We start from the raw sequence: 15,361 nt of genomic DNA, 5'->3' as shown, positions 1-15,361 counted from the left end.
GAGCTGAAGGAGCTGAACATTTTGATAGTTGAACGGTTTTCTGTAGCTTAAAAAATAATTGTTGGAATGCTTAACAGCATTCCAACAATTAAGTACATACTCCTAAGAAATATTACAATACTAACCCACTTTGGAAAAAACTACCTCTGGTCCCAGGACACAGCCGTCTCTCGGAACCACACGCTAAAAGAGGCAGAGAAAAACACTTCCTATCCCCGCCCTCATATCCGTCCGAAACTCCTCCCCTTCCGTTTATCCCAATTCCTATTGGCTAACTTCCAGGAGTGTATTCTGTCTGTCTGGCTTTCTGTCCCTGTTTTAATCCCTCTATGATAAACATACCATATAATAGATCAGACTATGCAACTTTGGCAAAAGCTTCATGTCTCAAATTCTCCATCTAGCTACTCATCCTAAAACACTTTATGCTTATCTTAATTATGCATTTCCAAAACACTTATGATTATGACTAATTATGAATTCTTAAATATGAATCATTAAACACTTTTATTATATCTACTGAACACACAGTTCTATGCTCAAATTTCTCTGCCTCCATCAAGCGGACATTTTAAGCCCTGAAATGCATTAAAACGTATTCAAGAAATACAACTGGGGAGGCTCGACTGTCATCACTGGTGTCCACGAATCAAGAAGGACTTCTTTCCGGAACTGAACCGCACGGATGTACTGAAACGTGAGATTAAACTCTTTGTAATCAAAGAAAGGAGGATGGACTTTGTCTTTCAGTGAACAGCAGCTCTGGGAGGTGAACTGCTTTTGTGCTTTTACATCTGCAGTAGCGTTACTACTGTGTTCATTTTTCTATCGTGTCGTGTTTATGACATGGTTAATGTTGTTCCCTCTGATGTGAATAATATTTGAATGGTGCTCTTGAGTGTGTGGATGAATACGTGTTTTAGTGCCGCAGTTTTGCTGGAATGTGCAGAGGCCTGTTGAGTCGTGTTATTTGGGTTTTATGTTGTTCTACATGCTTTTTTAACATATAAATATATGTGACTGGTTCTTGTGAGTTTGTTCTTGTCATTGTGTTAATTACGTTGATTTTGACGATATGCATTGTCCGTTAATGACAAAGCATCCCGTCATGCGCGCATGTATCGGCACTCTGAAGTTAGTGTATTTGTAGGTGTTGAGCTTCATGTAACATTTTATTTCACTTGTCAAACGTTGCAGTGTTATGTGAATATGCGTTTTTTACACGAAACAAATAATAACCTGTAGCTGTGGCGTCATAATTAGGTTATTAGGAGGTGGTTCAACTGTAGTAGGACAGCACTGAAGGCCCAGGTATAAAACACACGTCCCGCCACTGGTATTACTACTACACAACATTTAACCATGACTAGCTCCAAATCCAGTAAACTAGCCTAAAAATATTTATTTTCATTTTTATCATTCCTAAAAAGCAAATCACAGGAGGCTTCAATATTCTGTATATGGGTTAGATATGGTTAAGCTAGATTAACCTATATATGGTTAAGCTATGATGGCGCCGAAGAAGGCTGCCTCGACGTGTTGGTGTGCATTGTTTTGTGTTGTTTATATTCCTCTTCATTTTATATTTTACTTTGTTTTATATTTTCTGTAAATTGAATATGTTTCTACTTTGCACTGTTGATGTTGTTGTTAAATGTTTTGCACCTCCAGTCATGTCAAATTCCTTCTATGTTCAACATACCATGGCGATAAACGGTTCTGATTCTGATGACCGGTGGTGTTTGGTTTCCGGTTCGCTACCTCTTCTACTCTTCTTACTGGGGGATTACATCCATGCAAACCTCTAGCGCCAACTTCTGAGGGTATTTGCTACAAACTAGTTGACGGAAATTACTCTGAAATTACCTAATTTTGTTCATTTTTTGGCAACATTTCAAAAGTTTGCATTACAATTTGCTTAACAAATGACATCAAAGCTATCTGATACATCTGTTAATTTCTTATTGACACGTTACAGATATATAAGTGATAGTTGTCCATTATATTGGGCTCCCATGGTAACAGTATGTAACATACTGACAGTGTCAGCTCTGAGGCTTGATTTGGTCAGGGACAATGATGATTCAGTATTCTAAGGTCACCTTGAGGATTCAGTGTTGGAGATATTGATGTTTTGATGAAAGTATTGACAACATAGAGCAACCTGATAACAGCAGGGAAGTCTGCTGTATTATTGAATGCTTTTCTGTTTGCTTGTTGTTGGTGCACACATCTGCTGCCCCACTTCCAGGGTAGCTCCCCACGAGCTTCAGTTTTTAATGTGTTTTTTTCAGAAAGCGTTTTTTACCTTTCCCTGCTCTTTCTAAAAAGTTAGTGTCACATGCTAACTATGCAAAATGCTATTTAGATGCAGATTTTAAGGGTGTTATATTTCCATGAAGAAATGATAAGTATATAGTTCTCCCCCAGACTTTTCACAGCCAGAGTATTGAAAACCTCGTAGGTGGGTGAGCAGCTCCTTAGGGCCGTTAGCAGGTACTATTGACTGACACCCATGAAATTGTTTTTGTAAACCCTCCTACACTAAATAATTTGTTTAATTTCTCACCCGGAATAAATACAGAAGTGATTTATGCATGCAGGGAATCATCAATATAATGTTTTAGAGTGGGAATTACACTTTACAAAAAGAAGATATCTGTACCAATATACCAGCATATTATTCTAACACTAGGTTACAGATTGAGATTTTGAGAAAAGTGAATAATTGTAATGCACTGAACTACTGAATAAAGTGATCATGATGTCATATGTGATTGGTTAAATATGGTGGCAGACATTCAGGAGCATTTGAGCTTCCTTGTGATTGTTATCCTTTAATCAAGCTCATGGCTCTATGGATGGCCATGTCTGTTGGGTCCATCACTTTGGTCCAGATTGAAATATCTCAACTATTGGATCAATTGCAATAAAATGTTGTACATTTATGTTCCAAGGAGGATGAATTACTTTGATGGTCTCTCCTTTATCATTTTGAATGAAATACCTGGCAACTATTGAATGGATTTCCATGACATTTGGTATGGACGTGCTTGTTCCACATAATAATCTGTGATAACTTTAATGAACCTCCATTTTTTCAACATGTCAACATTTGCAACTGAGTGTTCCCCAGCCATAAATGCAAAGTGGACTTACATTTTAGATATTTATTATTCAGATAGTTTGAGACTCATTTTCCACTCCATGAAAACACTTTCAACGCATTTCTCTTGGCCATAGTGTTAGAAAATGTGGGCTAACATGAAATCCACACGGGGAACAGCTGATTTTTCAGCAAGTTAACAAGAGGTATTCATGTCATATCTTGTCTGACCTGTTTTCAGTTTATTTCTCCCCACAAAAGCTATCCTTCAAAAATATATAACGCAACACTCTCAGCTTTGTCCATGATACAAGACAGGCAACCAGGGAAGAAAATAAGTTATTTAACTGGTACTTAACCTTACTTAGCAAATTGGCATTCTCTCTTGAAGCATAACCAAACAATAGTTTTCTTTATAAATGAATGTAACAATGTTTGTTTAAATTTTTACTAGTTTAGTTAATAAAGTGTCAGAAAATAGTACCGGTAACTGGATTCTCGCAATATCAAAACATCAAACAAGACGTTTCACTCAATAGTGCTCTTCTAGTCCTACGATCACTCTTATGTCCTACACTTTACACTTTAATACTACATGTCACACCCATCATACACTGATGGCAGGGGTTAAGTGTCTTGCCCAAGTACATAGACATAGACTAGAGCAGAGAACCGAACAACTGATTGAAGGACGACCCGTTCTATCACTGAGCCCCCTAAATCCATCTTGTCAGGCTTCAAGTAATGCGTTTGTGTCCGAACCACAGTGATTTCAGACCAATCAGTATCCTTCGAGGAGTAATTCTGGCAGCTATGGGCGGGATTTAGGTGTGTGTGACGACATTGGTGTTCTAAACGACAATGGCAGCTCCGGAAATGCTGCAATAGCATCAGTTATATCAGAACTTGAGAGTATTTCAGAATCAGAATCGTTTATTGCCATGGTATGTTGAACATACGAGGAATTTGACATGACGGGAGGTGCATAACATTTAACAACAATCAACAACAATCAACAGTGCAAAGTAGAAACATATTAAATTTACAGAAAATATAAAATAAAGTAAAATATAAAATGAAGTGGAATATAAAATGAGGTGAAATATAAAATAAAAAATAAAGTGCACAAATTAACAGATAACAGGACTATAAACAAGTGAGGTGAAAGTGTCGAGTGTAAAAGAAGGGATGTGCAGGGGAGTGACCGTTAGGAATTTGTCCTGGGGAAGACAGAGTCAGTTCACACTACTCCAGTTTTACTCCATCTTTGCTACGTTTACACTGAGCAGCCACACTACGCCAGAGTTTTGGAGCACCCTAAACGGGGGAGCCTGAAAACTCCGCCGAGGTTGGAGGTATTTGTAAACTCCGGGGTTTTGTTGAGTGTAGACGTCGGACACTGATGTGCTTAGAAAAAAATTACGCCCACACCCGTGTTCACTACTGGATTGGTTCTTGGCAACCATGACGTCTCCGTCCCTGATACGTCACACTCACTATCACGTGACCCGTACCCGGAAGAAAACAAACAGCCGGGCGACCAGCAGCGATTCATTTCAACATGGATAACGAATGGCAAGCCTTGCTTGCTTTGTTGTCTCTACTAGCAGCTATTGTGGAGTTAAATTCGTCATTTTACAATGCTGCTACTGCCTACAGGCAGAGGAGGCGAGCTATTCTTCGAGCGATGAGTGACATTTCCCAAGTCCAGAGACGCTATCAGCCGTACATGGAGCGCCGGTTTTGGGTGAGACCAGGAAGAACAAGCGCCTGGTGGAATAATTTCATCAATGAAGTTATGATTCCCGAAGAATGGCGAGAAAACTTTCGAATGTCCAGATCGGCATTGATCACCCGTAGCGAAATGTTATGTCTGCATGTGGAGGGAGCAACAACCACGATGAGGGCGCCTGTGGATGTACTTACAAAGGTAGCGTGCACGCTGTATTACCTGTTGCGTACTACAGCTGTTGTGCAGTAAAAAGTCTGCATTTAGTTAAACAACACAGGAAGCGAGTGATCGACGTGTGTTGACCACATTTATGGACCATAATCTAGTAAACGTTTACGTGTAAGTGCTGATTAAGTAAAGTTGATGTGAGAGAGAGAGAGAGACCCGCAGCGCTGTAACTACGTCTGAAAAATAAAACTTTCCACGAACTGTGTCTGTTTCAGTTTATAGAGGAAGATTTTAGAGGAAGATCTTCAGTATCAAATACAACCTTTCATTATTAAAGACTACTTTAATACTTTGTCGAATTTTTTTTAACGAAGCAAGCAATCCACTTCCCGTTTACACCGTCATGCGCATGCCCAGTGTACGTTAATGGTCACGTGCTGTCCGCCTTCGAAGGCTGCCGCGTGGATCTAGATCAACTTGAGAATAATGCTGAAACTCCCGTGTGGACGGAGATCGTTTCTATTTGACAACTCTGCATCCAACTAGACACGGAGTAGTGAGGACAGGGCCTGGGGGTCCCGGTCTCTGTTAATGAGCCCGACTGCCGACGGGAAGAAACTGTTCATGTGTCGTGAGGTCTTGGTCCTGATGGACCTCAGCCTCCTACCAGATGGAAGGGGCACAAACAGTTTTTGTCCAGGGTGAGAGGGGTCAGCTACAATCCTTCTTGCTCGCTTCAGGGTTCTTAAAGTGAACAAGTCCTGGAGGGACGGCAGATTGCAGCCAATCACCCTCTCAGCAGAGCGAATGATGCGCTGTAGCCTGCCCTTGTCCTTTGCTGTGGCTGCAGCGTACCAGACGGTGATGGAGGAGCAGAGGATGGACTCAATGATGGCAGTGTAGAAATGCACCATCATTGTCTTTGGCAGGTTGAGTTTCTTCAGCTGCCTCAGGAAGTACATCCTCTGCTGAGCCTTCCTGGTGATGGAGCTGATGTTAAGCTCCCACTTGAGGTCCTGGGATATGATGGAGCCCAGGAAGCGGAAGGACTTCACCGCGTCGACGGGGGAGTCACACAGGGTGATAGGGGCAGGTGGGGCTACGTTCTTCCGGAAATCCACAACCATCTCCACTGTCTTTAGAGCAGGGCTCTCAAACTCATTTTCACTCCGGGCCACATCAGCATCATGGTCTCCCACAAAGGGCCGGTTGTAAATGTAACTACTCGTAACATATTGTTAAATAACTCTCTGCATTCACAGTTTAAAGTAGTCTTCAATGTACTCACAATACATTTCCATGGTAAATGTACAGTAACCAGTCAAAGAGCTGCTTCTAACTGTTTAAGTATCTCATAATTTTGACTTTCTATTTCATAATTTTGACTGTCAATCTCATCTTTTTGACTTTCAATCTCATAAATTTGACTTTCTATCTCATACATTTGACTTTCTATCTCATAAATTTGACTTTCTATCTCATAAATTTGACTTTCTATCTCATAAATTTGACTTTCTATCTCAGAATTATGACTATTATAGTTATGACTTTCTATCTCATAATTTCGACCATGGGGATATTTTTATTATTATTAGTCTAACTTAAAAAAATTTTTTTTTTTTGCTGGCGGATTCGCGGGCCACATAAAATGACGTGGAGTTTGAGACCCCTGCTTTAGAGCGTTGAGCTCCAGGTTGTTCAGACCGCACCAGGTCACCAGATGGTCAGTCTCCCACCTGTAAGCGGACTCATCCCTGACTGGAGGTGCAGCTGTTGGTGTACAGGGAGAAGAGCAGAGGGGAAAGAACGCAGCCTTGGGGGGAACCGGTGCTGATGGTCCAAGAGGCTGAGACGTGTTTTCCCAGCTTCACGTGCTGCTTCCTGTCAGACAGGCAGTCTGTTATCCACTTGCAGGTGGAGTCGGGCACATGCAGCTGGGAGAGCTTGCTATGCAGCAGAGACGGGATGATGGTGTTGAAGGCAGAGCTGAAGTCCACAAACAGGATCCTGGCGTAGGTTCCTGGGGAGTCCAGATGCTGGAGGATGAAATTAAGGGCCAAGTTGACTGCGTCATCTACAGATCTGTTGGCTCTGTAAGCAAACTGCAGGGGGTCCAGGAGTGGGTCAGTGAGGGTTTTTAGGTGGGACAGGACACTGATGGGTGGTACAGAGGCACGGGCCTCTGCTGGGCTGGGGGAGGGGGACCTGGTGGTCTGGGGCTGGTAGATGGGGCTGTGGGGGATGGAGTCAGGACTGTCCCATTGTCTGTCAAAGCGACAGTAGAACTCGTTCAGCTCGTCTGCCAGGCAGAGGTCGTTCATGGAGTGGGGGGTTTTAGGCTTGTAGTTGGTGATCTGTCTGAGACCTCTCCAGACAGAAGCAGAGTCATTGGCTGAGAGCTGGTGTTGCAGTTTCTCAAAGTACAGTCGTTTAGCATCTCTCACCGCCTTGCTAAACTTGTACTTTGACTCTTTATACAAGTCCTTGTCCCCACTCCTAAAAGCCTGATCTTTCTGCAGCTGCTTTCTGAGTTCTGCTGTAAACCAGGGTTTGTCATTGTAACTCACCCTGGTGCTTGATGGAACACAGCTGTCCTCACAGAAGCTAATGTATGACGTTAATGTATGACGCTAATGTATGACGCACCAGCCACTGTTGGTGTAAAAACAGATTCCTTCACCTTTCGATTTGCCGGAGAGCTCCGTATCGCGATCCGCTCTGAACAGCTGGAAGCCAGCCAGCTGGAGCGCAGAGTCCGGTATCGTTCCACAGAGCCAGGTCTCAGTGAAGCACAAAACGGAAGATGAAGAAAAGTCTCTGTCTTTCCTCACCAGTAAGGCAAGGCAAGTTTATTTGTATAGCACATTTCAACAACAAGGTAATTCAAAGTGCTTCACATGAAACCATTAAAAGCATAAAGGCAAAAGTAAAGGAGATTTAAAACATACATTGAAACAATAATCGATGTCTCCCTGAGACATTACGCTGCACGCAATCAACCATACACTGCCGCAATTCTGTAATTACTCGCACACCAACCACGTCTGGAAAAGATCTCTGCCGATCTGCGTTTTATAGTGTACGCCTTGCACGAACTCGGTCCCAGAGGAAATGGTGATATTTTGTGCACTTTCTAAATTTGAATCGATGTCTGCCTGAGACATGACGCTGCACGCAATCAACCATACACTGCCGCAATTCTGCAATTACTCACACACAAACCACATCTGGAAAAGATCTCTGCTGATGTGCGTTTTATAGTGTATGCCTTGCACGAACTCTGTCCCGGAGGAAATGGCGATATATTGTGCAGTCCTTTTAAAACCATTAAAAGCATCAAAACATAAGGCAAAAGAAAAGGAGATTTAACAGCAATTAAGAACAGTGGAAGAAATAAAATACAGTAGTAAAATGCAGAAATGCAGGAAATTGATTAACATATGAATTTAATGTGGTTCAATTAAAAGGCAGCAGCAAACAGAAAAGTCTTCAAACTTGATTTAAATGAGCTGAGGGTCTCAGCAGACCTGCAGCTTTCTGGGACTTTGTTCCAGATATGTGGAGCAGAAAAACTGAACGCTGCTTCTCCATGTTTAGTTCTGACTCTGGGAACAGAAAGTAGACCGGTCCCAGACGACCTAAGGGGTCGGGATGGTTCATAAGGTAGCAGCAGATCAGAGATGTATTTTGGCCCTAAACCATTCTGTGCTTTGTAAACCAACAGTAGGATTTTAAAGTAAATTCTTTGTTGGACAGTGTTAGATCCTGGGGTACTTCTGGCCCGATACGGGGCTACTTACTGACTCAGCTCTCTATTAAAAGATTGTCGAGCTGGTGTTCTTGCGAGGGAACTCGCCTGGCTCTGCTAACTGCCGTTACTCCAGACGTCTACCCTGCTTCCTCCGGTCTGAGTGCACTCGGCCGAGAGGCCACCCTGGCCCCGGGCGCTCCTACCAGTCGCGTCGGTTATGGCAGCTTCCCTCTTCTGGATCTGTGCTCTTGGTAAATGCCAGGTTAGGTTTTAATGGCTAGGATTACTTCTAAAACCGTAAGGGATTGTTAAGTGGATTCGGTCTTCTAGGATAACCTTACAGAACTCAGTTGTTCGACATACAATGGATTTAACTTTTTACTGCCACGAGGAACTTTTACTACTTAAGCAAATAAATGCACTTGAGAAATTTACTTTAAATGCAGATTAGATATTTATTGCAGGTTATATTTAGTTAGTTAGCAAGGGTTAAGCTACAGCTCACATAAAATGTTACTACACTTGATTCGTTGTCTTAATTTTCTTCTTTTAGATTATACTCATTAGTTTATAGATGCCGAGACGGCCCGGTGGGAGCTGGATTTCAATGGTGCGATGAAAAGGTTCTTTTGGAGTTGTTAGGAGCGAAGGTCTGGCCAGACCCTCGGTCCTCCTGCTCCCGCAGCGGAGTCCGTTCAACAGTCCTCAAGGCTCAGTACAAAGTCTTTCTAGGACTGCCGTGTTCCTCCGTTGTTCAGTTGTTAAAGTTGAGCAGTGGGGAGAGGAAAATCTCCATCTTTCAATCTTTGTCCATGAACAGCGGTCTTCTTTTCGTGAACAGAGACGAAGTCCTCGAATACTTCAGTTGCAATCGTCTGTATCTTCTTCTCAGAGCGTCTGGACGGCTCGTGTAGAAATCCCGTCTTGCTGTTTGCAAGTTACTTCTTTTATAACACTTTTGGGCTGCCTCTCCCGTCTCTCCCCCCTCTTCCCCAACACGTCCTCCCTCAGCCCATGATTAACATGACATCATTGATTTGGTGCAAGTGCTTCGAAAAGTACCAAACTTTTGTGTGTGTAAGCATGAGGAAATCACCCCAACTTCCCTGTCTGGGCGCTTACTTAATCAAGCTCTGCGCGTGTCTGGGTGTTCAACATCTGTTGTACTTCCCCTTTTCCTACACCCACATTTCTAACACAGATTAGTTATAATAATCACAGTTACAGTTGTTAATCACTTTACTTAGTACACATTTGCTTATAAAATGATGATTGATCTCATCCTTCATCATTATTGTGCTTTGTGTCTTTTCTTCTCAACCATAGTTATTTCCCCATCCCTTGAAGCCAACACCCTGCTTACTTCCTCTTTCGCCGTACTTTCTACACAAAGACTGCACTATACTCAGATACACATATTATTATTATTATCAGGTTTACATTTGTTAAAATCACTTTACATTTGTTATGTAATACACGCTTGCTTTAAAATGATTATTAGATTTCATCCGTTAAACTATAACTAGAAAAAGCATTTCCTGCTGAAAATGCGTTGGAATGCTGAAAGCTGAAATTAATTGTGAAATAATTGCTGAAAATTAAGAAATGGGAGACTATCTGTCTGAAAAATGTTGATGCCCGAAAGCATTTAAACTGCACTGATGTAAAACCTTCTCGTTGAAATGTCTAACTATGGTGTCTGTAGCTGAAAGTATGAGGAAGAAGAAGGCTTTGAAAGTTGAAGTATAACAGGATTTGAAGATTTTCTCCATAGAGATCCCATTCAAAAGAAAATTGCAAAAAGCTTAATTCAAAAAGTTTAAAGATTACAAATATGAAAAGTCAAAGCACCCCTCTCCCGAAAGAGCTGAACATTTTGATATTTGAACAATTTCTGTAGCTTAAACAAATTTCAGAAGTAGTGATATTTGTAGTAATAGTAGTAGAAGTTGTAGTTGTAGTAGAAGTATTATTAGGAGTAGAAGTATTAGTAGCATTAGAATAAGTAGTAGTAGTAGCAGTAGTGATATTTGTAATAGTAGTAGTAGAAGTCATAGTTGTAGCAGAAGTGTCATTAGTAGTAGAAGCATTAGTATTTAGAAGAAGTAGCAGCCTAGTATCAGTAGTAGTAGTAATAGCTGTAGTAATGGTCGTAGTATTTAATATTACAGTAGTAGTAGTAGTAAAAGTAACGGCAGTATTTGAAGTAGCAGTAGTAGTAGTACTAGTAGCAGTCATTCTAATAGCTGTAGTAGTATTAGTACTGGTAGTAGCATGAATAGCAGTAGTAGCAGTTGTAGTAATAGCAGTAGTGGTAGTAATAATATTGATGGTAGCAGTAATAGCACCAGTAATAGTAGCAACAGCAAAAGTTGTAGTAGAAGTAGTAGCAGCAGTAGTAGTAATACTCGAAATATTAGCAGCAGTAGTAGTTGTCACAGTATTTGTAAGAGCATTCATTATTTCAACAAAAGCCTAATTTTGAGCTGAACGTTTAAATACAGTTAATAATAAGGCGCGTGTATTGTTCTTGTTTTTGGTTATGATGTCAGAAGAATGACTGCCTTGCATTTCTAAGTTCCAAATTATAATTGCGAAGTCTCTCTTTATAGATGTCACAGTGAACCTGGAGATTAGTTTTTCACCACCTGCGCTCAGCTTTCCGACACTCTCGTTTCTCTATTTTGACCAGCATAGCATTTCTCCAAGGAGATCTTTGCTTACCCGAGACAACCTTCACTTTAGTGGGTGCAATGGCATCAATAATATTTTTAACTTTAAAATTGAAGCCATCTACAAGCTCATTGACTGAGAGGCAAGAGAGGGCTGGTGTGGAGGAGAACTTCTGAATAAATAGTTCACTGGTGTTTTCAGAGATGTAACGCTTTGTCACAACCTTGGTTTGGACATTTGTGTGCAAGGAGATTGCACTCTCAAAGAAAACACAGAAATGATCAGAGAGTGCAACATCAGTCACAGCAACCTTGGAAATGTTTACACCTTTGGTGATGATTAGGTCCAGAGTGTGCCCCTTGTTGTGGGTGGGTCCTGTCACATGCTGAGTCAGATCATAGTTATCAAGGACACCACATAGTTCTATAGACTCTCTGTCCTGGGGATTATCAACATGGATATTAAAGTCACCAACAATAACAACACAGTCAAAATCAATACAGATTACAGACAGCAGTTCAGTAAACTCATCAAAGAAGGTTGCACAGTATTTAGGCGGTCTGTAAATGTTTAGGAATAAAGCTTGAGTGGAATTTAGAGCCACATATTCAAAAGAACTAAAATGACCAAAGGGCATCTGCTTGCATTGAAGAGAATCATTAAATAAAATAGCAACTCCACCTCCTTTCTTATGCGCTCTTGTTTCACTCATGAAACTGAAGTTGTGAGGTGTTGATTCAATAAGAACAGCTGCACTGTTGTCTTGATTTAACTAAGTTTCAGTTAAAAACAAAATGTCCAGTTTGTGCCGAACAATAAAATCATTGATTAAAAATGTTTTGAGACCTGACATTTAATAAAGCTAAGTTTAATGTGGTTAAAACTCTCTTTGCCCAATTTATTTGGACAGGATGACGAGGAATGTATGCTAAGTTTGCATGTTTACTATTGTTTCTTCGCAGCCTCACCTTTCTTTTTCTATAAACTTGACAGGAATTGAAACGGCTAGCTGCATACAGGGCCCCGACTTTTCCTGGAGAGAGTCATTGGTGTCATTAGCCTTGTAGCCTGGACCCAGAAGATATCAATTATTTCCATTGTCATGTAGGGGAGACAGAGGATGGTTGTGGAACCGTCGAGGAGTGTTTGGTTCCAGCAATGACCAGCTCTTTCATGCGGTCAGTGAACTCCAGTTGGGGGGAGGATGGGGAGTGTGTGAGAGAGGAAAGGGACCTGGATGGAATTTGGGGGGTGGAAGTAGGTGCTGGGGAGGGAGGTAAAGACTCCTCGTCTAGGAAGGGTGGGGAAAGTGGGAGATCGGAGGCGGTCCCTGATGATGAGGTTGGAGACTCCTCCTTTTGGCTGTCGTTAGGCGAGGGCATCCTTCCCGTAAGGTCTTCATGGCGATGCTGTGTGGTTATCTCTTGTTTAGACTCCTCTTGTGTCTTGTCCTTGGCAGTAGGGACAGACGGGTGACGCAGGGAGAAAAATAGGTTCGAGGTAAACAGTTTTACCCCTGACTTATTCAAACAAACTCCATGCGCTGTAAAAAGATGTCTACGCTCCCAGAAAAGGTAGAAATTATTGATAAAATGTACTGAATGGTCAGTACATGCAGTTGACAGCCAGTCGTTCAGTGAAAACAGCCTGCTGAATCCTTCATCTCCTCCTCTGACTGGTGGAAGAGGGCCACTGATTAACACCTCAGCCTTGACAGAGCTGACTGTGTTTAACAGATCAATAAAGTCTCGCTTCAGAACTTCAGACTGTTTCACAATATCACAGCTTCCTGTATGCACGATGATGTTTTTCGCTGTGGGATAGTCAGCCACGATGTCCAGGATTTTGTCTCTCATGTCAGAGACCATATCTTTCGGAAAGCAGAGTATTTTGGTGTTCTTGCTGCATAGTTTTCTGACATCTTTTACAGCATAGTCACCAACAATCAGAGTCTCAGGCCCAGTTATTAGCTTTGCCTGCAGCCTTTTACTCTCACATTGACTCTCAGTTCTTACCCCGCTTTGAGGAGATAGCTGCTTATCCAGGTCATCATGATGATTTAGGATCCTGCGACAATGGAGCAAATCTGTTTTGAAGTTGTAGGCTTGGTTGTTGTGGAGGTGTTTTGCAGGTTTTACTTTCCTCAGCTGTCCTTGGCTTTGTCCGTCTGGGTGCAGGGGTTGAGGAGGAGTTCTGCCTGTGTGCTAGTGCAGGCCAGCCAGTCTCATCACAAATCCCAGGGCGCTGGGCTCTGCCTGTTAGTCGTCCTCCCACACATTCTCTCTTCGGCTTTGCACCGAGACAGTTCTAGGGAGGACCACCATCCGAAGATTCATTATCTGCTCTCTCCTCCTGTTTCTTGGTAGGCCTGGTTGTGACGCTCTTCTCCCTATTAACCAACTGACTCCACTGGTAGTCCATTGATTGGTTGCCCCGTTGGTTAGACAATGATAGACAATGATGAACAGATGCAAAGTATTTTTTCAACCCCAACAAAGGAAAAAGCACTATTTATTACAAAGCAACTTTTGAGCATATTTTCAAAACTTTAAACTCACATCCTTTGCAAATGATGTCCCTTGATGAACATTTCTTGGAAAGGATTGAGCAGTCTTTCTCGCATTTATTTGATGCTAATGCTTTTCATCAGGCTTGGCATTATCTTGAATATGTTCTGAAACACAGATTAAAGTGCAGTGAGTAAAATGATTTCTGCTCGTTTGCAGTGTGAATGATTGGCCTTGTATAAAGAGCTGTTCCTGTTCCGGTGTGGTAAGGACCCAGGAGCAGTAAGACAGACACACTGGATGGAATCAAAGCTTTATTTTCCTCTGGACACACAACAGGTAACAGTCTTTGAATAGCACCAATGGATAATCCCACATGGTGGAACGACAAGCCGTTAAGGGAGAAGGCAGACAGAATCCGAGGAAACAGCGGCAGGATCTCGGTCGGGGACAGAAGACAGTGAATTCCCGGGGGAGAGGCGAGGCGGATAAGTCCAAAACAGGCAGGGTCGGTAACGGGAAATCAGTCGGAGGGTAACCGCTGTAAGGTCTGTCATGAATGCGGCGAACGATCTGGCAGTGAGTGAGTGTGTGTGTGTGTGTGTGAGACTGGGGTCTAAATAGTAGGTGCAGCAGAGTGAGCAGGTGAGAGTGATGAGCTGATGAGGTGGGTGGGTGTGACTAGCAGGTGCACTGAATAAGCTGATTAGGTGAGTGAACGATAGAAAAACAGGATAGTAGTGTCAGAGCTGTGACAGTTCCATTCTATTTGGTTTTGTTAATCTTCTGTCTGCAGGTTTGTGTCTTTGTGTGGCTTACCTGACAGGTAATGGTTAATAAGAGCAACGAGAGGAGTGCAATTCCTCTTGACCGGCTGTCACTCACACCCTTTAGTACAAAGCTTTGATAAAAATCTTTGAGAGCAACAAACTATTTACCTCCATCTATTCCTGCATGTTTGTGTCTGTATTTTTGTGCGTATTGTAGCCATAACTGGTAGTGGTGTAGCGGGCCGTTGATCCATGATCCGTGCGAATCCCCCCTCACGGTTCGGCACGCACACGAAGCACAGAATTATTACATAGACACTTGAATAAATACAGCGGTTTGAAAACGATGCCTTTATAGCATTATAAAATATATATTACGGAGGGAATTATGACATGTTTCACTTCATAAGCTCAAAGTAGCTTAAATTAAAACTGCTATTTTCAAGATTTGTTTTATCAATCTTTTATTTTCTAATCATTTGAACTGTGTGCAAATAATCACTATAGATGAGTACAACAAAGTAAAAGGATAACACTTAGAACCTTTGATGGTTTACTGACTTCAGAGTGGTTTTGAGACGGTGGAGTCTTGTAGACCAGCTGCTATAATCAAAAAAACAACAAAAACAATCAGTTTTTGCCAATATTGATCAT

At 41.9% G+C, this 15,361-nt stretch overlaps 1 protein-coding gene across 1 annotated transcript in view; it reads left to right on the top strand.

Annotated features, from left to right (window-relative positions):
- Positions 1-15,361, top strand: part of LOC306789554 (phospholipid phosphatase-related protein type 4-like) — a gene marked incomplete at both ends in the record, with an annotated part of 94,715 nt that overhangs the window by 10,870 nt on the left and 68,484 nt on the right. The window lies entirely within an intron of this gene.

This window comes from Melanostigma gelatinosum, assembly GCF_949748355.1.
Source record: "Melanostigma gelatinosum genome assembly, chromosome: 15".
Taxonomy (NCBI): domain Eukaryota; kingdom Metazoa; phylum Chordata; class Actinopteri; order Perciformes; family Zoarcidae; genus Melanostigma; species Melanostigma gelatinosum.
This window is presented reverse-complemented; position numbering and strand designations above follow the sequence as displayed.